Source organism: Eurosta solidaginis, chromosome 4 (genome assembly GCF_040869045.1).
Source record: "Eurosta solidaginis isolate ZX-2024a chromosome 4, ASM4086904v1, whole genome shotgun sequence".
NCBI classification, from domain to species: Eukaryota; Metazoa; Arthropoda; class Insecta; order Diptera; family Tephritidae; genus Eurosta; species Eurosta solidaginis.
The window spans coordinates 198,258,944-198,284,842 of record NC_090322.1 but is presented as its reverse complement, the minus strand read 5'-3'; the positions used below and the strand labels follow the sequence as shown (position 1 = coordinate 198,284,842).

The window sequence follows — 25,899 nt, the reverse complement described above, 5'->3', positions numbered from 1 at the left end:
CTTAAACAATAAAACAAAAAAGTGATTACTTATGTACAGAAAAAATAAGGCAACACACTAAAATATAGTACACAGAAAAATATCATAACAATATACAAACACAGGTTGAATGGAAGCCAAAACTTGAAATGGCTTAAATTCGAAAAAATAACGAAACAGTAAAAAATATCTTTAAATAAACATATAAAAAAGCTAAGAAATGTATGCTGCAACAAAATATACCGACAGAAAACGACTCTTAGCAGAAAAAATACAAAAAGTACAAAAAACTAATACATCAAGAGGTCAACAAAACACAAAAGTATAAGAATGCAATGCCACCAAGACTTGACAGCCGCCATACTAAAACTAACTTAAAAAATATATAAAATAAAAATATAATAATAAACAACAACGGAAAACAAAAACTTATTAAGTAAAATAAACAACCCGAAAAACGCATTTAACTTTAAACTTAAAATTAGTTGACTGCACAAATTTTCAGTTACGAAAGGCAACCAAATCGTTAGTGGGTAGAAGCGCCAAAAAAACCCAAGCCCTATGAACTTAGTGCTCGCAAACAAAGTAGGTACTAGGCGCTACGATGCATAGCTTCATTAGGACAACGTCTACTTTAATCGAATATTTTGCTTTAATATTTTTTTTTTGGGTTCTTTTTTCTCATTGGTGGCAAAAAACGGCTTGCTGTTGGAGGAACGTCATTTATGCTGCTTGTGATTTTTGCTACCAACTTTTGAGCTTCACTTTTTTCGTGCTTGAGTTTATATAGGTGGTGTCGGTAAGGTAACCACTTTTGATCTCAACATGCCAACAACGGACAACTACTTTGTTCCTACGATGACGAAAATCTGTTAGTTTAACAGACTTCTTTAGTATTCTTAGGATAAAAGTAATAATTGTTAAGTTAGCAAAGCTTGGTTTACGCATGATGAACTTTTTTTGCTGATTTGAGTATTGAAACGATCAATTCAGAATCAACAACTTGTGCGAAGTTGATTCAACATCTTTTTGCGATCGCTACATATTTAATAAATTTCGGTTGATGTGATCCGCAATTCGGTTAATTTTACAAGCTTATTTTTTTAGTGTATGAGCTTTAACTATGACAATACATTTTCTTTATCGAAAAAGAAGTTAAGGCATTTTGATTTGCGTTTATTACTTTACTAAGTCACATTATTTTCCTGCTGCATTGTGATCTCGCTGATAGCGGCATTCTAAGGGCTTCAGTTTACTAACTAATAAACGAATTAAATGTGAATCTCACTGACGGTCTGCTGGAGCACCGTCACATGTTCTTGTTGTTGTTGTTGTAGCGATAAGGACGCTCCCCGAAGGTTTTGGAGAGTGTTATCGATGCTGATGGTCCTTTGCCGGATGCACATCTGGTACAATCCGGTAACGAGCACCATTGAGGTACTAACCCCGCCATCTCAGATACGATTTATTATGACCACATGAAACCTTCTAGGCCATCCTGCATTCCCATTCATGAGGAACTTGGGATCATCTTGGCTGCTAAACAAACAGGATTCGCCACGGGTGGGTGAGGTTGGCAATTGGGTTATAGAAGCTATAAATTGTGCTGGCAACCCCTTGAATTTTAGTCGCCACAGACATACCTGACGTTATATTCTAACCCCCTTAACTGTCGCTTCAAGCGGCTGAATTACATATCTTCGTTCAACAGGAAAGTCCTGCTTAAGGCGTTTCAGAAAGTTCTGACTGTTTAGCATGTCGTTATTCTACCCGTAAGAAGGCACTTTATATCCGTCCTAACTGCCGCATTTTAGAAATCTTGCGACTTCTTATAGTTTGAGTATTTTCAATATCGCAGCCCTATGCTTTGATCACTACCAAACATCGCACTCAAGATTTGAAAGTAGATTAAAATTCCAGTAGTACAAAGTCAGCGACGCAAGCGTTTATTTGTGACATTAGTTGCACTATTCAAATCTTGAACAAACTGGCATTGAACTAGTGCAAACTGAAAAAAGGGTTGAAGGAGATGACCGTTTGGAGCAGAATTAATTAATGTTCCAGTTATTATGAAATCATTATTTAACAGTAAATAAAACGAGTAAAAAACCATAACAACTCTTCTGGTGGGTACGGATTTTTATTACGTAGAAAAATATATGAAGTCAAACCCCTCATCCTTCTTAATTCTTGATGTTTCCTATTCAAATTCTATTCAATTTCGACAGATCTTGCGAAACAGTCAAATAATTTGCGATGCATACCCTTAGCCTCAGATAATGCGGACATTATTCAAGATCATGAAGAATTGAGTTAAAAGGTTTTCAGCAGATCGAGTGCCAGGAGCGCTGCTTTGTTGCGACAGGTTTCTTCGACAAGTCCGCAATTTAATTGCGATACCATGAGAGCATATTGCTTTGAAAACTTTGGTCACTCTGATGGCATCTGCCCACCAAACTGCCTTGTGGTTACATTGCATCCTTTTACACAGGGATTTCACTGCAACCCATATCTTGTCTATATCAGAAAAATTTTATGAATCTTATGAGCGTTTTTTAAGAATTCTTGCTCACACCAAGGTAGTTTAAATCGTTTCCTACCTGGTCCGTCCAGCGGAGTGTAGGCCACCCTCTTCCTCTGCTTCCATAGGCGGTTTCTGAAACGCTCTTATTAATTTCATGGATTGGTTGAAATTTGATATGTCCGCAGCTTTTACCTACATACACCTTGACCTATAGTGAAGAATTTTGCACCGAGTTCCTCCCAGTCATTTGACAATCCTTGCTGAACTGGAATTATTAAATTAATCGATAAAATATTCCTTATTATATGCACTCCTTTACTTTGATGTAAATTTAATTACAGTCAAAAGTTAAATAATAACTAAGTACATTAAAGGAATTATATATGTAGCATAATTCGTTTAATCAAATGAAAAATAAATCACACATAATGCGGCAACTGTCGCGTCAGCAGCATAAAAACGGACTGCACTTCCGTCAATTTTCCGGTTCAATGGCTTGCAAAGACTAAATTTACCATTTTTGCTCGCATGCCATGTGACATGTCATGGCATGCCATAAATAGAAATATTTAACATAGCTAACCAGATACAGATTGTCCAGCAATGGCAAGACAACAAACGATAACGGTGATTTTCCGTTTGATATGAGAGATGTAAAATATAGCTAAAGAGGAAAGCAACAATATACATCAAAAAAATTCAAGGGAAAGAAAATAAGTAAAGGCAATGACAGCTAGCAGAGATCTCTGTGAATAAAGCTCGCGCAAACAACTGAACTAACGAAAAACAAGCACACAAATTACCCCAATGATGAGCGCTTTGATGCTGCACATACACATACACTTGCACAGGTACGGGTTGTAACCGTGATTGCTATTTTTGTGTATTTTGTAGCTTTGTAACTGTGCACTTTGGTTGTGTCATCGTCATGCAGTGAGATTTTATTTCTTTTTCACCTTCGCCGGCTACTTCAACTTTCACGTGATTCATCAACTCGAGCAGCATTGCATGTGCTTGCAACACGCCACGACATTGCTTACAAATTTGTGCAAAACCACCAAAAACAATTCGATTATGTTTTTGTTGCGGTATTAGTTATTTAGTAGTTATATGTCACAAACAAGAAATAAAACAAAAAAAAAATACATAAAAAAGTCTTTTTTTTTTCATGGACCAACTTACTTTTGGTATATTGCATGTGCTTGTACTTGGAAGCAGTGTTGCCATTTTAGCTTTTTCAAACTAGATTTCGCTTTTTTATTATCCGTTTAGCTTGAAATGTGATTTAGCTTTAAGCTTTATTTCACCTTTTTTCAGAAATTTTTTAGGTTTTTATACTCAGCGTGCTTTGCACACAGAGAATATTAACTTTGATTGGATAACGGTTGGTAGTACAGGTATAAAGGAATCGAAATAGATATAGACTTTCATATATAAAAATCATCAGAGTCGAAAAAAAATTTGATTTAGGCATGTCCCTCCATCCCTCTGTCTGTCCGTTAACATTATAACTTGAGTAAATATTGAGATATCTTCACCAAATTAGGTACTCGAGCTTATCTGGACCCAGAATAGATTGGTATTGAAAATGAGCGAAATCGGATGATAACCACGCCCACTTTATATATATATATAACACTAGAAGACCCGGCAGACGTTGTTCTGCCCTAAATTTGGCCTATATGCATACATTTTAATAAGCTTTTTCCGTCTGACTCTGCCCTCCCCCCCTCTCCACTTTTTCCTAATCCATTTATTCACTCCTCCCTCCGTCTTTTTCGCTTCATCTATCTCCATCTTCGTCTCATTCTATCTCTTTCTCAATCTTCTTATCCTTCTCTTTTCTCTTCTCTCAATTTTTTCTCATTCTTCTGCATTCCTTATTGCCTGTCGCAGAGGGTGATATGTATTTTATTCCAGTCCCAGTCCCAGTCCCACTTCGAGTCTCAGTCCCAGTCCTAGTCCTAATCCCCGTCCCAGTCCGTCTCTGGATAATATATTACTCTGTACTAAAGCACTCATCAACAGCTTTCATTTCATATCCATATTGTATAAACACTGTCTAGGCATTCACTGGCCCACGTTTTGGCCTATATCTCGAGACCCTGTTCGTCGATCGCAACCAAACCTATGTAGTAACCATCGCGTGAGGTTTACGCAACTTGTGTGAACGTTTGAAATCGACCGACGCATCTCTTCAAACACCGGCGACCAACTAACACACATTTAATCATTCGCTATAATATTTTTTATTGATAAGCACGTTGTTTAATTAAACACCAACCCATTACACGGAAGTATATCCGCACCCCTGAAAATGTGAGTGCCGGTGCGTATACGTAACATTTTATTATTACGTATAAACAAATACAAAATTTGCAATAAAATAATATTGCGACTATAAACTGAGATATAACCTATCCTATATTTCAAGTTAGATCACACTACACACGGGGTGCAAAACAAATTCAAAATCGGTTCAGTAGTTTCGGAGTCCTTTGGCGCCAAACATAATGACACGTGATTTTTATATATTAAGATATTGGAAAACACAAAAAACCTGATTATTTAGTAAATACTACACCTATAATGTTGAAATTTGACATGTGGACTGATATTGAGACTCTTGATAAAAATGTGAAAAATTTTTTAAATGGGTGTGGCACCGCCCATTTGTGATAAAATCAATTTTACAAATATTATTAATCATAAATCAAAAATCTTTAAACCTATCTTAACGAAATTCGGCAGAGAGGTTGCCTTTACTATAAGGAATGCTTAGAAGAAAAATTAACGAAATCGGACCACGCCCACTTTTATATAAAAGATTTTTAAAAGGGTCGTGGACGAATAAAATAAGCTATATCTTTGCAAAAAAAGAGCTTCATATCAATAGTATTTCATTTCCCAAGTGGATTTATAACAATAAATAGGAAAAACTTCGAATTTAGAAAAATAGGCGTGGCACTGCCCCTTTTATGACTAAGCAATTTTCTATTTTTCGGGAGCCATAACTCGAAGAAAAATTAACGGATCGTTATAAAATTGGGTACACAAATTTTCCCTATAGCAGGAAATATTTCTAGAAAAAATGGACGAGATCGGTTAAAGACCACGCCCACTTTTATATAAAAGATTTTTAAAAGGGTCGTAGACGAAAATAATAAGTTATATCTTGGCGAAAAAGAGCTTTGTATCAATAGAATTTTACTTTTTAAATTTAATTATAACATTACATTGGAAAACACAAAAATTTTTGAAAATGGGTGTGGCACCGCCGTTTTTATGACGAATAAATTTTACATGTTTCGGGAGCCATAACTCGAAGAAAAATTAACGGATCGTAATAAAATTGGGTACACAAATTTTCCCTATAGTAAAAAATATTTCTGGTAAAAATGGACGGCATTGGTTAAAGACCATGGCAATTTAGATATCAATGATATTTCACTTATCAAGTTTTATTGTAAGAGGAAATGGCGAGACATTTTTTTTAAACGGACGGTGCCACGTGTTATGTAGAAAAGTAATTTATCTGAAATGAAACGTGCAATTGAAGCTCACGCTGAGTATATATTGTTTGGTTAGACCCGAACTTAGACACCTTTACTTGTTTTCAATATTTTACAAAATCTAGACGGACAATTTGGTGTAGATAAAATTTTAGGAACATTGAATGAATTTGGGCTGGATGTAGAAACTTTGAGGTGCTTAATTACATATTATGGCATGCAGGAATGGAGGAATAGTAACTTTATTATAGCAACATCAACCTAATAGCGATTTAGTTCCGTGTGTTTGCCATTTAATTTAATAGGCGGTTTCACCTGCTTCAAAACTAATTCCGAGCAAAATTAAAATTTTTGATTTCAAAAACATTCAACTGTTTTTCTAAGTGCCCAAGTAGACAAAAGAGCTACCATGCTATTTGCAGCCATTAAGGGCGGACTTGAACAATTGCGAACTGCACCTACACGAATTTCTAAAAATCCAAAATTCCGTGTAGCTTTTGAAATGTTCTGGAATTCCTGAAAATGAGGAAGAGTTCTACAAAATTACGCCCAATTATCACATTTTCCAGATCATTTTTATCTTTCTCAGGAACTCCAGAACTATTGAAAAGCATTTTTTTAAATTTCAAATTTTATTAAAAATTTCAAGTTTCAGAAAAATGTAAATGTTTTACCGAAATTTTGCAGAACTTTTTTCCTCTTTTTAAGGAGCTCCAGAACTATTGAAAAGCTACTCAGAACACCAATTATTTTAATATTTGCAATTTTTTTAAACAATTTTTCGTTCTTTTGAAAAAATGTGATAATTGGGCATAATTAATTTTGCATACCCCTTTTCTCATTTCTTGAAACTCCAGAACCTTTAATAGCTACTCAGAACACCTTTTTTAATTTTCAGGTTTTTGTTTTTAAATTTTCGACTTTTGGAAAAACGTGAATATTGGGCGCAAAATTGCAGACCTTTTTTCTCCTTTTCTGGAACTCTAGAGCTACCTACTTAGAAGAGTTTTTGCGAGATTGAGTATTCAGCTTCACAGATATGCTGTGGTAGTAATAGTAGAAGAGTATCAAATGCGTCGCTTTACACAATTTTTACTAAACACAGAATGCATCTGTAAATTATATTAAATATTTTCTATGAAAATTGGAGTACAAATTAATTTTAGTTTTTCACTAGAAGTATTTAATGTTTATACTGATACGTTTATTATGAATAAAATGAAGAAAAAAGAAAACGCTTGAAAAGTTGCTTTAAAGTTTTAGCTTTTTTTAGCCTTAAACATTTTTATCTAGTTTAGCCCCTCTTATGTTTTGTCCATCTAGCATTTTTTTTTCTGAAAAATTTCTGGCAACGCTCCTTGGAAGTGAATTGCATAACCGTACATATTTGTATGTGGCATGTTTGCAAGGAATTCCCACCTCAGCAGCATCATATAAAAACGATTTTACGGGCATTATTTAGCTTCGAGCGTCTGAGTAGTGTCACCAAAGTGCAGTTGTATTTTTTTTATCTGTCAGGTGTTATTGCAAGCATTTATGTCACTCTTGATGCTCCTTCTTTTTTATCTTTATTTTTTTCGCTTTATTCAGCTTTGTTTTCAGCACTGACAATTTACTTGGTTGCCAACTTTGTTGGCGCATGTGATCGCCTGTGGTGTGGTCTACTTAGGGTCCTCTTTCGCAAAATAGGTGAAAATGATACGATGAAGCTAAAATAAAGGCCTGCGACCATTAAGTAAGCAAGCTCTTTTATAAGCTTTTATTTAGTTTCAGTTGGCTGTTGTCTGTAATCAAATCTTGCAAGTTAAATTTGATACACTTCCCGGTGTCCGATTGAGCTGAAATTTTGCACGCATGTATAACTCCGATGACAATGCAATATTACTTTGCGATAATTCGATAAATTAATCGATAACAGAGTTATCGGTAAAGATTTGTGCTCACCTTGGCATAAAAGCCTAAGTCCTCAAGAACGCAGGTAACTTCGCTATTTTTGTGTATACAACCAACATAGAAGTTAGGCTTGTATCGCTCAATGTTGCATATTTTTCTGCGCACTTGATTTTGTTTTACAGATTTTTGGCGATGGAATTTAACTAAGCGAAAGTTGGAATTTTATTTTAAAACAGATGAGAGATCTGCAGTGAGTAGTTGTAAACTGAGCGCGACATAGGCAAAGTTACAATAAAATATGATTTCAAGTTAGTTAACACTGGGGTTTTTTTTTATTACGCGAACTCGAAAAAAACGCTCCAACTAGCTAAACAATTTCATTATGGCAAAACCATACAGATGGTTACTTTGTTTAGCTGCCTTGACATTTCTACTTCTAGCGCAGTATGTTTTTAAAACTCAACCAGAGAATTACAAAAACAAAATACATGAAATGCGTGTGTTTGTTTGTATGTATGTCACCCTGCCACCACGCTGTTCTTTTGTTATTTTTGTTTATCTGCACATCCGTATGTTCACTTCATTCGCTCGTTCACAATAGTGCCCTATTTTTGAATATGCAACACTATACAACACTATCAATCAGGTCGACAATTACCTAAGCGGTTTCAACTGAAAGCGCTTAGCCAACTCAACTCGATTACTTTTTATTGTTGCTTTCCATGCAATTCGGTAAGCTAGCTAGTGTTTTAATTGTACTAGTTAGCAACGAAATACAGCTACTGTTTGACACAATTTTATATGTGCTCTCTGTCAAAAATGCTTCAACTAACTTAGTCACATTTTATTTCGATTATGAATATGCCCCAATATATTCGGATCATGATATAAAAAATCGTGTACTCATACTCAGTCAGAGTTATTTAAACGTAGCGATTCGTATCAGTAATTTGGTTGAGAGTCTTTTTCATTCTGACACCGCGTTAGCGTTGAACGCGAAAGATCTGACAACCGAAGATGCTGATATCCGAAGTGAAGCCACTTTTGGCAAACACATACTATATGTTTTTTCCAAAATCTGTATATTCATATGTATGTATGTATGTATTTAACGTTTTGTTGTTGCAAGAACACGTGAACATGTGTATGCACATATATACAAATTCATTTGAATGAGTTGAACAAAGCATGGGGCGCATTCCAAAAGCACAACTGCTGGCGAAGTTGATTAGTGATAACTTCTTGGAACGCAGAGTTGCAATTTTACGACAAATTAGTGAGCATAAAAATTGTCCGCTCCATTCACTCAACGTTTTTATCGATTGGTTGTTGACAGTTGGATTAACGCATCGTTTCAAAAGCACAATTTCTTTCACTCAGCTGATAACTGATTAGCTGAGCTAGCAGTTACGCTTTGAAGTTCACCCATCGAAGCAAACTTTTGCCTCGTATTTCAATTAAAATTTCATACGAAAGCACACCAAACACGAGAATAGTTCGTGAGAGACCGTTGTCGCTTGTATCCATATGCATCATAGCTTATACTTACACATCAATTTTTGTATGTAAACGAATAGATCAGGCTAGCTGCGCTTGGTTGCTTTATACGTACTCATACTCAAATTGCTGCGGATATATTAGAGTATCAAAAAAGTTACCTGATGCCGATCTCTGCCACAGAGAACATTTGTTGGTTATGAATGTGGATTGTTTCTGATTTATTATTAGTATTTATGACCCAATGCCAAGGTAAGCATGTGCCGAGGGCTGAATGATATGAGGGTGTATAAAAATTTCATATCACTAACGTTGCGACTCAGGGTACCAGGGCGAACCCAGTTGTACTGAAGCCCTTATCCCTCTACAATGGACCTCTGGGGGGATGGACCGTTTTTGTCCTATACTCGTGGGAACAAAATGAACAAAAAAAAAAAAACAGAAACTATTACACAAAGAAAACGACGTTTAGAGAAGGCGAAATTTAAGCGACAGAAGATTGCTAATGAAAGCGATGCCCACAAGCGGCAACGCTTAGAAAAGATAAGTTTAGCAGTCGGTAAGCATAGAGAAAATGAGGCGCCAGAACAACGCACAAATAGGCAAGATACGGAGAGAATACATAATCAAGAGAGAAGGAATAAAATTAAAGAAAAAAAAACTTTTTTAAAAATAAGCTTTTATTATTGGTTAATAAAATTAACTAAAAAGTAAATAAAATTAAGAAAAATAAAATTAATGAAAAAAACACTTTTTTAAAAATAAGCTTTTATTATTGGTTAATAAAATTAACTAAAAAGTAAAAAAGAAATTGACTGTAAAGAAATATAACAATTTATAAGTTCATTGTAACCTTTAACGATAATTAGGCTTCTTCGTCTGCGACAAAAAAATTCCATATTGTACATAATTATATATTTTTAACATTAAAACTTTACACCTAAATTATTAAATCTTACAGATTATATCACAGTCCTAATTGTTCTAGTAAAAAGCGTGTTAAATTTTGATGGTATAATTAAGAACATTTAGGACCTCCTTTTCTTGCTATCGCAATGTAACACGCTTTTATTAGAACAATTAGGACTGTGATATAAACTGTAAGATTTAATAATTTAGGTGTAAAGTTTTAATGTTAAAAATATATAATTATGTACAATAAGGAATTAAAGGTTGCAATGAACTTATAATGTGGTATATTTCTTTATAGTCAATTTATTTTTTAATTTTGAGTTAATTTTATTAACCAATAATAAAAGCTTATTTTTAAAATAGTTGGTTTTCCTAAATTTTATTATAAAGAAAGATCCTCACGTTCAAATAGTTTCGCATAGCGTTTAGCACAACTTTTTGGATTTTCTAAAGCACAAATAGCATTATTAAAAGGTACGTCTACAAAGTTTAGTTTCGTGCTTTCATATTTTTGACATTATCTTCTTTGTAGGATAGGTTAGAATAGGTTATAAGTACCGAAAAGGTGTATACCAGCCCCATGCTTGGACCACCAATGGGCTCACTGTGATGCACTAAACGGTTGGTGACCTCTACTGTACCAACTACTGCAGAACACTTCGTGGAGTCAGTATATTGGCTGTCGCCCTTATTGCGTACTTGAATACCTGCGCAAGATCATTGAAAAACAAATGACCGAAACTAGCTAACCCGCTGCTGCGTAGTGCCAGACAGTAGCATAGAAGATGCTGCACACTTTCTATTTCTTCAATACATCTGCAGCTGGTATATATGAATGTTGGAAAATAAATATTATAAAATTACCGGTAAAAGGTTGTGCAACCAAAAAGTAAATTAATAAGATCTTGGTTCGATCCTCGGTAAAAACCTGTTGAAATAAATGAAAACATTACAAAATTGCCTGACGATGATGACGTGGCGATTTTCGAAATGGTACCATCGCAATATGCCAGTAAATGTTTCCTTCTTTTCAGTTTTTCCCAATAAAACCAAAATAATTCAACCTCATTATTTCTTAAAAATCTTGAGTAAAACTGAACACACCATTAAACCTACAATCATATAAAAAATAAATAAATTTGTATGCAAATAATTTTTAATAATTTAACCAAAAAAATCAAGATTTCATCAACATAACAAATAAATTGCATTGTGGCCAAATGGATCGCACATTTTTCGTTGCAAATTTGTTTTAAAAATTCGCATACAAACGACTATACATACACATACATATGTATGTTAAAATTTTTATAGACAATTTGTTTGTCATTGCACTAGAAGAGCTCATAAATCCTAAATGCAGTAACAGTTTTATACCCAAACCCATTTTTGCGTTGTCATCTTTCGTGACTACGGATATGAATAAAAGGTACAGATTTGGTAATCGTAAAAACCGGCTTTCTAAAAATCACAGGCGTGCATTAACAACGAAACAATAATATCTATTAAATGCTAAAGATACTCACAGTCAAGATTATCAAATTCGTATTTTGTAACTTTTTCGAAAAAATGTATAAACGTCTAAGTCTCTGTTTGCAAAAGCGGTATCGAAATGCAGTTAAAAGGATAATACTTGAAATTAAAGCAAAGCTTGAACTACATTCACATGAGACATCAGAATTTAATTTATGAATTCTCACCAACTCTATTTTTATATTCATGCACGAAAATATATTTGATCAAAGTAATTGCGTATGTTTCAAGCTGTGACAGCAGATAACTTTAAATCATAAATTTTATTTAACATACGAGCATGTGGCGCCTTTGCTCTTATTCGCAAAAAAGTTTTATACATACCCGTGTCCTCTTTGCCCGTGTGTGGATTTTACATACCTCACACTCAGCAGGTGTCAGAATGCGTGTCAAATGGTCATATGAGACAAGCAAGAGAATATAGCAACAGCAGCAGGTGGTAACTTTACTTGCACTGATTATACCGACAATTATTAAGTGGTACGAGTATAAAAGAGCTTTAATTGTTGTTAGAGTAACAACTTACGTGGAAGAATAGTATGAGACCAAACAAATCATACTAAAAACCGAAATTCTATAGAGATAGATTTTTGAAATATAGATATTTTGTTGTAAAAAAAAAATGAGGGATATTTTTATGTGCCCCCGGTATGGTGTAAATCATTGAGTTACAAGTTACGCGCAGGATATTCACATAGCTTTGGTTGCAGCCTTGTTTGGTTTTAATTAGCTTGAAAAGATTCTCCTAAATTCTTACGAAGCTAATGGCGAGTTATTTGGAATTATTGTATGAGATTTGTAGGGAACTTAATTTGTACTGGCTTGTCCGTATCGACCGCACATCAACTGAACATAATTTTAAACAAGTAACTACTTTTTGAGCCTTTAAAAAATGCTTTGGATTTGAAAAGTAGGTGGTGCGTGTAAAATACTTTATAGTGAAACCTATCTAGCATTTCGTGTTTGATAGATTTTCCTGGTCTGAAGGCGTACTGATATGACCAAAACAGTTCGTAGCCACTGGAATTAAGTATTTCCCCCAACATGCTTGACTAACTCCCCTAAGCGAAATTAAGCAGGCTGTTTTGTTGTAATTGGCGCGGTTTATTACTCTTCACTCCCTAGTTAGATCGAAATTTCCCTGTGATTTGACATCAATTGGTGGCGCAGTTGATTCGTCATGTCCTTAACTATCTGGAATAACCGATAAGTATTTCCTATTTTTCAATAAAAAAACGATAATTGTTCGATAATAAATCGATGACATACCGGTTAAAAATATATGGTAGTCCCATAAAATATTGAAAGATTTTGGCAATCATAACTTTTAGATGACTTTAAACTTTTGATAACAAATCGATTTACTTTTAACAACAAATCGATAACTTTTCTAGAGAAAATCGATATTTTCTCAATAATACATCATAAACTTTTTCTTCTTGATAACAAATCGATAGCAAGTCGATAGCTCTTGGATAACAAATCAATACCCTTTCGAAAACAAATCAATAACTCGTAAATACCTCGTCGGTAACAAACCTATAATAAACCAATAACCGTTTGGCTCTCAATGAACTTAATGTATTCAGTTGAAAAATACGAAAAATCAGCTCTGCCTGATTTGAATTAAGTTGGCTTGGTTTTGACGAACATTTAAATCCAAAGGTGCATCCACAGATCGATGCTAAATGTTGTCAATACGTAGTAGTTATGTATGTCTGATTGAACTATTGTAGTTTTAGGAAAAGTTGTTTTCGTATTGCTGTCACCCAATTTTGTTAAGCATCCTTGGTTACTAGCTATGCAATAGAGCTTCATTAAAATTGCACAATGACCTTCATGGAGTTCAGAAAAAGAATCCATAAAAAAAGGAGTCTTTTAAAGCCCAAATAGAGCAAAATGTCAATCTTACTTCCGACTAGGACAGCGAAGCTCATTTAGGTCTGGAATGATATCAAAGTGAGTAAATGCTCATTCACATGCTGTTGCGGGTCTGAGTGCTTCCCAGGATGCGTGCATTTTAATTATTTTTTTGCCACGTTTGCGAATATTAATGATAAAAACGTTTGTTGATAAATAACCAAAAGTCATATGCTAAGCTCAGCTGCAGACTACAAATGAGTGAGCAAGTGCTTATGTGGTACTCGTAAGAATTAACATTCATGTTATAAATTTGCACTGTATGGCGTTTTTAAACGTTTTTTTACATATACAAGTACATAGCTCAGTCTTTCTTTTGATATCTGGTTTTGTTTTATTAATTTTTTTTTATTGTTTCTGGAGCCACTATAGGTGCTAGCATAGTTTTTAGTTGGAATGCCACAAATTGCCTTTACAAACATGGGCTCGAATGTGAGTAAGAAAAAATATATAAGTGGGACTAAAAAAGTGTTACTTATATAATTTTGAAAACTTCGAAAAGAATAGATATCTCTTTATTATTGTGACCAATTTACATAATACTGAGAGTCATCGGATTTTACTAATATCTGACTCAGAAACGAAAAAGAACAAAGCCAAGACGAATTCGAGTCAAGTCAAGCCAACATCAAGTAAAAGTCAAAGTCAAATCAAAGCCAAGTCAAGGTCCAAACAAGCTCAAGTCAAAGTCGAGTCAAAGTCAAAGCAAATTCGGGTCAATTCAATGTTAAGTCAAAGTAAAACCAAAGCCAAATCAAAGTTAAGCCAAACTTAAGTCAAGGTCCAACAAAAAGAAGTCAAAGAAGAGTTAAAATCAAAGCAAAGTGAAAGCAAAGTAAAGTCAAAGCCAAGTCAAAGTCAAATTAAAGTCGAGTCAAAGTCAAGTCACCGCCGAGTCAAAGATTAGTCGAAGTCAATTTAAACTCGAGTCAAAGTCAAATCAAAGTCGAGTCAAAATCGAGTTAAAACTCAAGTCAAGGTCCAACAAAAAATACGTTAAAGTCGATTTAAAATCAAGGAAAAGTAAAAGCGAAGTTGAGTCAAAGTCAAGCCAAGGCTAAGTCAAAGACAAGTAAATTCGTATAGAATTGAAGTCCAAGTCAAATCTAAGTCGAAAATTACAAAAAAACATCTTATCTGAAAAATTGGATGTATGGGAGATATAGGTTATAGTGTCCGATGCAGTCAGCTCCGAAAAGTCTCTCAACAGGACACCTAAATACACCCACTGGCAAATTTTACCAATATATCCCAAAAATTGATGGGCGATTATTCTTTCAAACTGGGAGACAGGCATGGCTAAATCAACTCAGCTCGTCACCCTGATCATTTCGATATACTTATTGGTGACTGTGCTAACGGAAAATTTGTTGAAATTTACCAAAAAGAAATCCTGTATACTGTATACTAACATTTTTGGTTGGATGTATAAATGAAATACATATTTTACAAAAAATCCCCTTTAACTACCGCACAACGTAGGTTCGCGGATTTATATACGACAAGTAGCCAACTCATAAAAGTAAGTACATTCGCACGCAAGGACTCGAATTTATTATGGTATTTTTGTTTTACTTTGTAAGCGTTTGTTCATGCATGTTGGGCACTTTTTAATAATTGAAGCATGAAACGATTTTGAGTGGCGGACGAAAAAAAATCTGTTTTAATAAAAGACAAAATGAAAAAATTACGAAAGAAGAAATGACATCAAAGGAAACTGAAACCGATACGATTATTGTGATATTTGCTGTGTGAATTGCCCATAAAATGCATCAGGCTTATAAAAATTAATAAATAAATGTATTGTGCATATTTGTATGTACTCGTATATGTGTATGTGTATGAGGATTGCAAAGTTTTGAAAAAATATTATTAAACGTGAATATTTAAAATGTAGTCTTCGTATTAACAACTGTATGTGACAGGGAATAACTCTGTACATAGTAGTGGCATTCAAAGACACCAGTGGAACACATAATTTTTATAAATAATACAGGTACACGGTACATATATGTATATAAAATGTTGAATCAGAACACATGTGATGTTGCCACTTAAATGAAACTACCAGGATTATCTGTATGTATTTCGGGATCTGGCCACACTATCATCGAAAGCTAAAATCCACATAGTCTGTTATGACGTACTTTTTATCTGATGTTAAGGCACATCGCTAAAGACATATCACACCAAGTGATATCACATGATGTGTAGATGTTCATATGATAATATCCTAATAACCTAGATCAAAACAGCATCAACTCAAAGAACTGAAATGTTCAGCAAACGCGAAAAACTGACGTGTCTCATATGCGCCAATGCAATTTTCTTTTTTTACATAATCTTTGATATCAGATTAGTATTAGAAGTATAAGTAAATCGAATTTACAGTTCTGTAGATCCCCGAGGTACGCATAACCTCAAAATTGCAGATTTTGCGTTACTCCCTATTGATGTAGGTGTGTGATTTGAGCTAAATCAAGCATCAAACTATGGAAAGAAAGAAAAGGGTAAATCATTCCCTACCGACGAGTTATCGGCTTGTTATCGAGGAGGCAGATATCCAGGAGGAAATATATCGATTTTGTATATAATAGTTATTGATTGTTTATCGAAAATTATATATATTTTATCAAAAATTATCGATTTACTATCGTAAGGTTATCGATTTGTTACTGACATGGCAAGGATTTACTATCGCAAAGTTATCGAATTGTTAACAAAAAAGTTATCGATTTGTTATCTAAAAGTTATCTTTAAACTACCAATGGATTACCAAGGAGTTATCGATTTTCTATCTTAGTGGTTTGTCGCAGCATTATCAGATACTCGCGAGAAATTTCTTCTCAAACAAATTCGAGAAATCGCAAGCAATAATTTATTTATATTTTCCCAGCATATTCAGGAATATATAATCTTCTGAGCGTTTATTTTTTATGCTCATTCATAACTGATGTACAGAGAGTGCTTAAGATGTGGACGAAACAGTTTTCCTTATCAATAGCTAGAGAAGGAGAAGACAAACTCGATAGTCTAATCGCCGATAATGCAAAACACGATTCGGCACTCGACTATGACGAAGTTGGAATGGCAATATCCCAGTTAAAAAATCACAAGGCGCAAGGCGGATGGATGAATGGAATGGAATGATGGAATACCCGCCAAGGTATTCAAATACGGCAAAAAGAAGATGCTTGTATGCTGCTATGTCTGAATTAAAGTTAGCAAGGCTCAGAAAAATTACGTTGAGCAACACCACCAGCTCAATAAGGATTGGGAACGACGTCTCCGAGCTATTCTTTCGTTCCACATACTGCTGGAGGAGATAATTCTAGTAGCAGAAGGAAACCGCAATCGTACAATCTATTTCAAGGGCATACAATTACTGGCGTATGCCGATGATATTAATATTATTGGCCTGAAAAAACGCGTTGTGTGTTTTGCCTTCTCTGGATTAGTTAAAGAAGCAAAACAAAGTGGCGCTTTCTGTAAATGGCGACAGGAAGTACTTGCTGTCGTCCAAGAAAGAATGGGCCCTTACGCGTATTGGCAGATACGTAACTGTTGACGGTGCTACTTTTAACTGAGTACTCAATTTAAAAGCAAAGTCCTCCCTCGACGAAGAAACATCCCACTCTGTAAGTCGCTCGGAATCATGGACGTTGTCAAGAGAAGATGAGATGGCTCTTGGAGTATTCCAAAAAAAAGCTCTCCGGAAGATGTATTGTTCTGTCCCGATGCCGACGGCGAGTATCGAAGGAGATATCATGATTAGGTGTATGAGCTTTACGCAGATATGAAGATGGTAAAGCGAATAAAGGCCCAAAGGCTACGCTGGCTAGGTCATGTTATGCGCTTGGGCGAAGACGATCCGGCGAAGAAAGACCTCCACTAAGTTGGGAAAGGCAAGTCGAGAAAGACTTGACCTCCCTTGTTGCTATCAACTGGCGTCAGCTATGGCAAAACACTGATAGCTGGCGTGTCCTGCTACGAAAGGGGCAAAACCGTTTAGGCGGTTAAACGCCAATTAATGATGATGCAATGAAATAAAGTCAACATATAAATATCCACACATACATACAATGTTGTATATGTAGAACCCGCAAATTCTTACGTTACTTCCTCAGATATGCACCTTAATATTTACTGCTCAATAGCGTCAAATTAATAAACACGCAACTCCACTTTTTCGAAAGTAAGTAAATTATTTTCACATTACAAATGTTCTAGGTTGGTACTTTGAAATGTCTACTCATTTTCTGTAAATCTTTTTGAGCGCCGCTGCTTTACCATAAAATTTTGGGAAACATTTAACATTTTACATTTTAGCACCACAAACAGCTGTTGACTTTCAGTTTAATACAATATGAACAATAATATACATATGTCTTTATAAGCATCACCTGCATTTTACCGTTGTTTGTACGTACATGTACTCATAAAGAAAGGCATGCAAATATGCTCCCCTTAGATATATACAAGTTTCAGATTTTACACGCATGCGAATGTTAGCTAAAATATCGAAAAATGGTGACACTAATAGCTGCAAAGGATCCGTACACTTGTGAGGTGAGTTAGATGTAGTCAACCCAGTAGGAAATTTAAACACACTTCAGATGATTTAGCAATAATTTATTTGAAGAGTAAATAAAAACGAGTCTTATGAATTTATATATAACAAGTAAGGAAGGCTAAGTTCAGGTGCAACCGAACATTACATACTCAGTTGAGAGCTGTGGAGACAAAGTAAGGGAAAATCACCATCTTGTAAAAAGAACCCAGGGTAATCCTGGAATGTGTTTGTATGACATGTGTATCAAATGGAAGGTATTAAAGAGTATTTTAAGAGGAAGTGGGCCATAGTTCTATAGATGGACGCCATTTAGGTATATCGCCACAAAGGTGGACCAGGCCTGACTCTAGAATTTGTTTGTACGATATGGGTATCAAATGAAATGTATTAATGATAATTTTAAAAGGGAGTGGGCCTAAGTTCTATATGTGGACGCCTTTTCGAGATATCGCCATAAAGGTGGACCAGGGGTGACTCTAGAATTTGTTTGTACGATATGGGTATCAAATGAAAGGTGGTAATGAGTATTTTAAAAGGGCGTGGGTCTTAGTTCTATAGGTGGACGCCTTTTCAAGATATCGCCACAAAGGTGGACCAGGGGTGACTCTAGAATTTGTTTGTACGATATGGGCATCAAATGAAAGGTGTTAATGAGTATTAGAAAAGGGAGTGGGCCTTAGTTGTATATGTGAAGGCGTTTCGAGATATCGACCAAAATGTGGACTAGGGTGATCTAGAACATCATCTGTCGGGTACCGCTAATTTATTTATATATGTAATACCACGAACAGTATTCCTTCCAAGATTCCAAGGGCTTTTGATTTCGCCCTGCAAAACTTTTTCATTTTCTTTTACTTAATATGGTAGGTGTCACACCCATTTCACCAAGTTTTTTTCCAAAATTATATTTTGCGTCAATAAAACAATCCAAGTACTTTACCATGTTTCATCGCTTTTTTCGTATTTGGTATATAATTATGGCATTTTTTTCATTTTTCGTAATTTTCGATATCGAAAAAGTGGGCGTGGTCATAGTCGGATTTCGGCCATTTTTTACACCAATACAAAGTGAGTTCAAATAAGTACCTGAACTGAGTTTAGCAAAGATATATCGATTTTTGCTCAAGTTATCGTGTTAACGGCCGAGCGGAAGGACAGACGGTCGACTGTGTATAAAAATTGGGCGTGTGTTCAAATCGACTTCACCCTTTTTCACAGAAAACAGTTATCGTCCTAGAATCTAAGCCTCTACCAAATTTCACAAGGATTGGTAAATTTTTGTTCGACTTATGGCATTAAAAGTATCCAAGACAAATTAAATGAAAAAGGGCGGAACCACGCACATTTTGAAATTTTCTTTAATTTTTGTATTTTGTTGCAACATATAATTACTGGAGTTGAATGTTGACATAATTTACTTATATACTGTAAAGATATTAACTTTTATTTTAAAATTTGAATTTAAAATTTTTTTTTTAAAAAGTGGGCATGGTCGTTCCCCGATTTTGCTAATTTTTATTAAGCAGACATATAGTAATAAGGGTAACGTTCATGCCAAATTTCATCATGATATCTTCAACGACTGCCAAATTACAGCTTGCAAAACTTCTAAATTACCTTCTTTTAAAAGTGGGCGGTGCCAGGCCCATTGTCCAAAATTTTACTAGTTTTCTATTCAGCGTCATAAGTTCAACTCACCTACCAAGTTTCATCGCTTAATCCGTATTTGGTAATGAAATATCGCACTTTTTCGATTTTTCGAAATTTTCGATATCGAAAAAGTGGGCGTGGTTATTGTCCGATATCGTTCATTTTAAATAGCGATCTGAGATGAGTGCCCAGGAACCTACATACCAAATTTCATCAAGATACCTCAAAATTTACTCAAGTTATTGTGTTCACGGACAGACGGACCGACGGACGGACGGACGGACGGACGGACATGGCTCAATCGAATTTTTTTTCGATACTGATGATTTTGATATATGGAAGTCTATATCTATCTTGATTCCTTTATACCTGTACAACCAACCGTTATCCAATCACAGTTAATATACTCTGTGAGTTCTGCTCAACTGAGTATAAAAATTCGTAAAAAAAAGGGTGGGGAGGGAAGGGAAGGAAAGTGTAGCCATCCGCTTACAGAGAAAGTGATTTCGATGTCCCACCCGTCACTCATAGAAAATACATTTTTATGTGTGAAAATAGTTTATATTTTAGTTCACTTCTTGATATTTAAGGAATATTAATTAATTTTAAGATATTGAATCATAAGGCAGTTCGCCTTTTTTGCGGAACGTTTGTTTAAGATTTTCGAACATTTATACAAGTTTAGCTGATATGCCAGCATATTTGTGGTAGCATATTGTTTTCTTTTTATACTCACCTGAGCAGAGCTCACTAACATATTGTAACGAATTTACTTGCAAATACTCTTATTTGCCTTTCTGCTAAGTTCGAATCACTAAACTGTTGAATAATTAACTCCAATATTGAATTATGGAAAAATGGCCTTTATTAAAGTACTTAAAAATAACACTTATACTTTGCAACTAGCTTGCTTAACAACCAAACTGATTGATAGCTCAAATGAAACTCTACTATTGCCCGCTAGATTGCGTGCTTAATCAATAACTGCTTTATAGCTCAACTCAAACTGAATTCCAGCGTCTCTACATTTGCTGCCTTTTATACTCTCTGATTTCAACTTTCGCATCCTCTAGGCGCTTCCAGTATCTACTAGTTGCCATCAGCTCTCAAACTTCTAAGCTGTAACTACAATTGCACGATTTCATAGCTTCTCTCATTGCATACTTTCAGGAGTATCGCAGATGTATGCATGTGTTTGTGCATTGATTCTCCGCTGCTCGTATACGTACATGGTACATATGTGTAGACGCAATTATTGTTTCGTTTATGTAGATACATAATGATTGAATTATTGATGTGAATTCACGTCACTGCTTAGCATCGGCTTAGAGATAGCAGCACCCCTTAGTTTTGCTAATACTCGTAAAAATATATTAATTTTGTTCGCATAACGGTACCCGTAACGGTATAAACTAATATAATATAATAACTAATATATATATACTTCTATATATTAAAATGATCTGGGCGAAAAAAGAATTCGTTTAGCCATGTCCGTCCATCCGTCCGTCTGCCCGTAAACACGATAACTTGAGTGAATTTTGAGTTATCTTAACGAAATTTGGTATATAAATTCCTGGGCACTCATCTCAGAAAGCTGTGTAAAATGAACGAAATCGGACTATAGCCACGCCCACTTTTCCGATATCGAAAATTTCGAAAAACCGAAAAAGTGCGATAATTTATTACCAAAGACGGATAAAGCGATGAAACTTGGTAGGTGGGTTGACCTTATGACGCAGAATAGAAAATTAGTAAAATTTTGGACAATGGGCGTGCCACCGCCCACTTTTAAAAGAGGGTAATTTAAAAGTTTTTCAAGCTGTAATTTGGCAGCTGAGTATGTAATATTCGGTTACAACCGAACTAAGCCTTCCTTACTTGCTGGAAAGGCTAAGTGCGGGCTTGGAAGGCTAAGTGCGGGTGTAACCGAACATTACATACTCAGCTGAGAGCTATGGAGACAAAATAAGGGAAAATCACCATGTAGCAAAATGAACCTAGGGTAACCCTGGAATGTGTTTGTATGACATGTGTATCAAAGATATTAAAGAGTATTTTAAAAGGGAGTGGGCCATAGTTCTATAGGTGGACGCTATTTAGCGATATCGCCATAAAGTTAGACCGGAGGTGACTCTAGAATTTGTTTGTACGATATGGGTATCAAATGAAAGTGCTAATGAGTATTTTAAAAGGGAGTGGGCCTTAGTTCTATAGGTGGACGCCTTTTCGAGATATCGTTATAAAGGTGGACCAGGGTTGACTCTAGAATGCGTTTGTACAATATGGGTATCAAACGAAAGGAGATAATGAGTATTTTAAAAGGGAGTGGGCCTTAGTTCTATTGGTGGACGCCTTTTCGAGATCTCGCCATAAAGGTGGACCAGGGGTGAATCTATAATGTGTTTGTACGATATGGGTATCAAATTAAAGGTATTAATGAGGGTTTTAAAAGGGAGTGGTGGTAGTTGTATATGTGAAAGCGTTTTCGAGATATCGACCAAAATTTGGACCAAGGTGGCCCAGAACATCATCTGTCGGGTACCGCTAATTTATTTATATATGTAATACCACGAACAGTATTCCTGCCGAGATTCCAGGGGCTTTTGATTACGCCCTGCAAAACTTTTTCATTTTCTTCTACTTAATATGGTAGGTGTCACACCCATTTTACAAAGTTTTTTTCTAAAGTTATATTTTAGGTCAATAAACCAATCCAATTACTATGTTTCATCCCTTTTTTTAAACGGTTTTATTTAGCTTGAGTTGACAGGCAGGCCGCATGCACGGCCGCACGGCCGTTGTGAACGAATCTTGTAATTGAAATTTAAGTAACTTCCCGATAAGCTACAAGCTTGAAACTTGAAATATTCAGAACCCGATGACAATGCAATAATAAAAAAAAAATCGCCGCTAGGAGGCGCAAGGATCGAGATATTCGCAAAATTCGCATTTGTGGACCGATTTGGCTCATATTTGGAACACATAATACATGCAAGAATAGAAATCGACCTGTGAAAAAAAAATCGCCGCTAGGTGGCGCATGGATCGAAATATTCGTAAAATTCGCATTTGTGGTCCGATTTGCTTCATATTTGGAACACATAATACATGCAAGAATAGAAATCCACATGTGAAAAAAATCGCCGCTTGGTGGCGCATGGATCGAGATATTCACAAAAATCGTATTTGTGGTCCGATTTGATCCATATTTGGAACACATAATACATACAAGAATAGAAAGCGACCTATCAAACAAAGTCTTTGGAAGGATTATGTATTGAGGACTTAGGTTGTAACAAATTGTCAGGAAAGAGTCCTTGTAATAATGAGTCACTAAATGAACTAATTAGAATGAGAAATAATAGGCAATTAAATAAAGACTAAAAACTTGAAAATAAAATAATTAAAAAAAAATTTTAAGTTAAACGATTTTATTGAAAACAATACTTACATGAAATAATAATAATACGAAAAGCTAGAAAATAATTAGGTAGGTCCTAGGTACTAGTCATCACACTTCTTATCAATCTAGGGCGTTGATCAGACAATTAAATAAAAGCGTTGGACTCGTCAAATTTCTATTGATAGTCATAAGTAAGACCAACTGAACCTTAATCAGGTTATGCTACGCCTAACATTTTTACAAATTTCACGCGCCCAACGCTTTTATTTAATTGTCTGATCAACGCCATATATTGATAAGGAGTGTGATGACCATGAGTACCAAGGACCTTCTTAATTATTTTCTAGCTTTTCGTATTATTATTACTTCATGTAAGTATTGTTTTCAATAAAACCGTTTAACTTAAAACGTGTTTGCTTATTTTTTATTCACACGCGCCAACTATGTCTAAATAGCGCCCAGTTCAAAAAGCTGTATAAAAATTTTTTATTTTTCATCATTGAGGGAATTGAGATTTTAATTAGGCACTTCTAACTAAAAATTTACTCAAGGTTAAATGGGTTGAGTGATAAAAAAATAAAAACTTTCCGTTCTGTGAAATGCTTTAATTCAAATACGGAAGTGTTTTTTTGCTCAAATTCCTGGAATCTAGAAGCAAACATGTTTGCTTATTTTTTATTCACACGAGCCAACTATGTCTAAATAGCGCCCAGTTCAAAAAGTTGTATAAATATTTTGTATTTTTCATCATTAAGGGCATTGAGATTTTAATTAGGCACTTCTAACTAAAACTTTACTCAAGGTTAAATGGGTTGAGTGATAAAAAAATAAAAACTTTCCGTTCTGTGAAATGCTTTAATTCAAATACGGAAGTGTTTTTATTGTTCAAATTCCTGGAAACTAGAAGCAAACGTGTTTGCTTATTTTTTATTCACACGAGCCAACTATGTCTAAATAGCGCCCAGTTCAAAAAGCTGTAAAAATATTTTGTATTTTTCATCATTAAGGGCATTGAGATTTTAATTAGGCACTTCTAACTAAAACTTTACTCAAGGTTAAATGGGTTGAGTGATAAAAAAAATAAAAACTTTCCGTTCTGTGAAATGCTTTAATTCAAATACGGAACTGTTTTATTGTTCAAATTCCTGGAATCTAGAAGCAAACATGTTTGCTTACACGAGCCAACTATGTCTAAATAGCGCCCAGTTCAAAAAGCTGTATAAATATTTTGTATTTTTCATCATTAAGGGCATTGAGATTTTAATTAGGCACTTCTAACTAAAAATTTACTCAGGTTAAATGGGTTGAGTGATAAAAAAATAAAAACTTTCCGTTCTATGAAATGCTTTAATTCAAATCCGGGTTTTTATTGTTCAAATTCCTGGAATCTAGAAGCAAACATGTTTGCTTATTTTTTATTCACACGAGCCAACTATGTCTAAATAGCGCCCAGTTCAAAAAGCTGAATAAATATTTTGTATTTTTCATCATTAAGGGCATTAAGATTTTAATTAGGCACTTCTAACTAAAAATTTACTCAAGGTTAAATGGGTTGAGTGATAAAAAAATCAAAACTTTCCGTTCTATGAAATGCTTTAGTTCAAATACGGAAGTGTTTTTATTGTTCAAATTCCTGGAATCTAGAAGCAAACATGTTTGCTTATTTTTTATTCACACGAGCCAACTATGTCTAAATAGCGCCCAGTTCAAAAAGCTGTATAAATATTTTGTATTTTTCATCATTAAGGGCATTGAGATTTTAATTAGGCACTTCTAACTAAAAATTTACTCAAGGTTAAATGGGTTGAGTGAAAAAAAAAATAATAACTTTCCGTTCTACAAAATGCTTTAATTCAAATACGGAAGTGTTTTTTGTTCAAATTCCTGGAATCTAGAAGCAAACATGTTTGCTTATTTTTTATTCACACGAGCCAACTATGTCTAAATAGCGCCCAGTTCAAAAAGCTGTATAAATATTTTGTATTTTTCATCATTAAGGGCATTGAGATTTTAATTAGGCACTTCTAACTAAAAATTTACTCAAGGTTAAATGGGTTGAGTGAAAAAAAAAAATAAAAACTTTCCGTTCTATAAAATGATTTAATTCAAATACGGAAGTGTTTTTTTGTTCAAATTCCTGAAATCTAGAAGCAAACATGTTTGCTTATTTTTTATTCACACGAGCCAACTATGTCTAAATAGCGCCCAGTTCAAAAAGCTGTATAAATATTTTGTATTTTTCATCATTAAGGGCATTGAGATTTTAATTAGGCACTTCTAACTAAAAATTTACTCAGGTTAAATGGTTTGAGTGATAAAAAAATAAAAACTTTCCGTTCTATGAAATGCTTTAGTTCAAATACGGAAGTGTTTTTATTGTTCAAATTCCTGGAATCTAGAAGCAAACATGTTTGCTTATTTTTTATTCGCACGAGCCAACTATGTCTAAATAGCGCCCAGTTCAAAAAGCTGTATAAATATTCTGTATTTTTCATCATTA

The 25,899-nt window shown here is 34.7% G+C and overlaps 1 protein-coding gene across 8 annotated transcripts in view; it reads right to left on the bottom strand.

Moving 5' to 3' along the window:
* kek5 (kekkon 5) overlaps positions 1-25,899 on the bottom strand; it is a 780,906-nt gene that overhangs the window by 552,149 nt on the left and 202,858 nt on the right. Inside the window, exon 1 of one of the 8 annotated variants that reach the window (XM_067784519.1) lies at positions 2,580-3,464. The exons of 5 other annotated variants lie outside the window; for them this stretch is intronic. The gene's annotated coding sequence lies outside the window, so the exon portion shown is untranslated. Of the gene's footprint in view, positions 1-2,579; positions 3,465-25,899 lie in introns of those variants that run through there. 2 more of the 8 variants (XM_067784514.1, XM_067784515.1) reach the window with 2 other exon arrangements.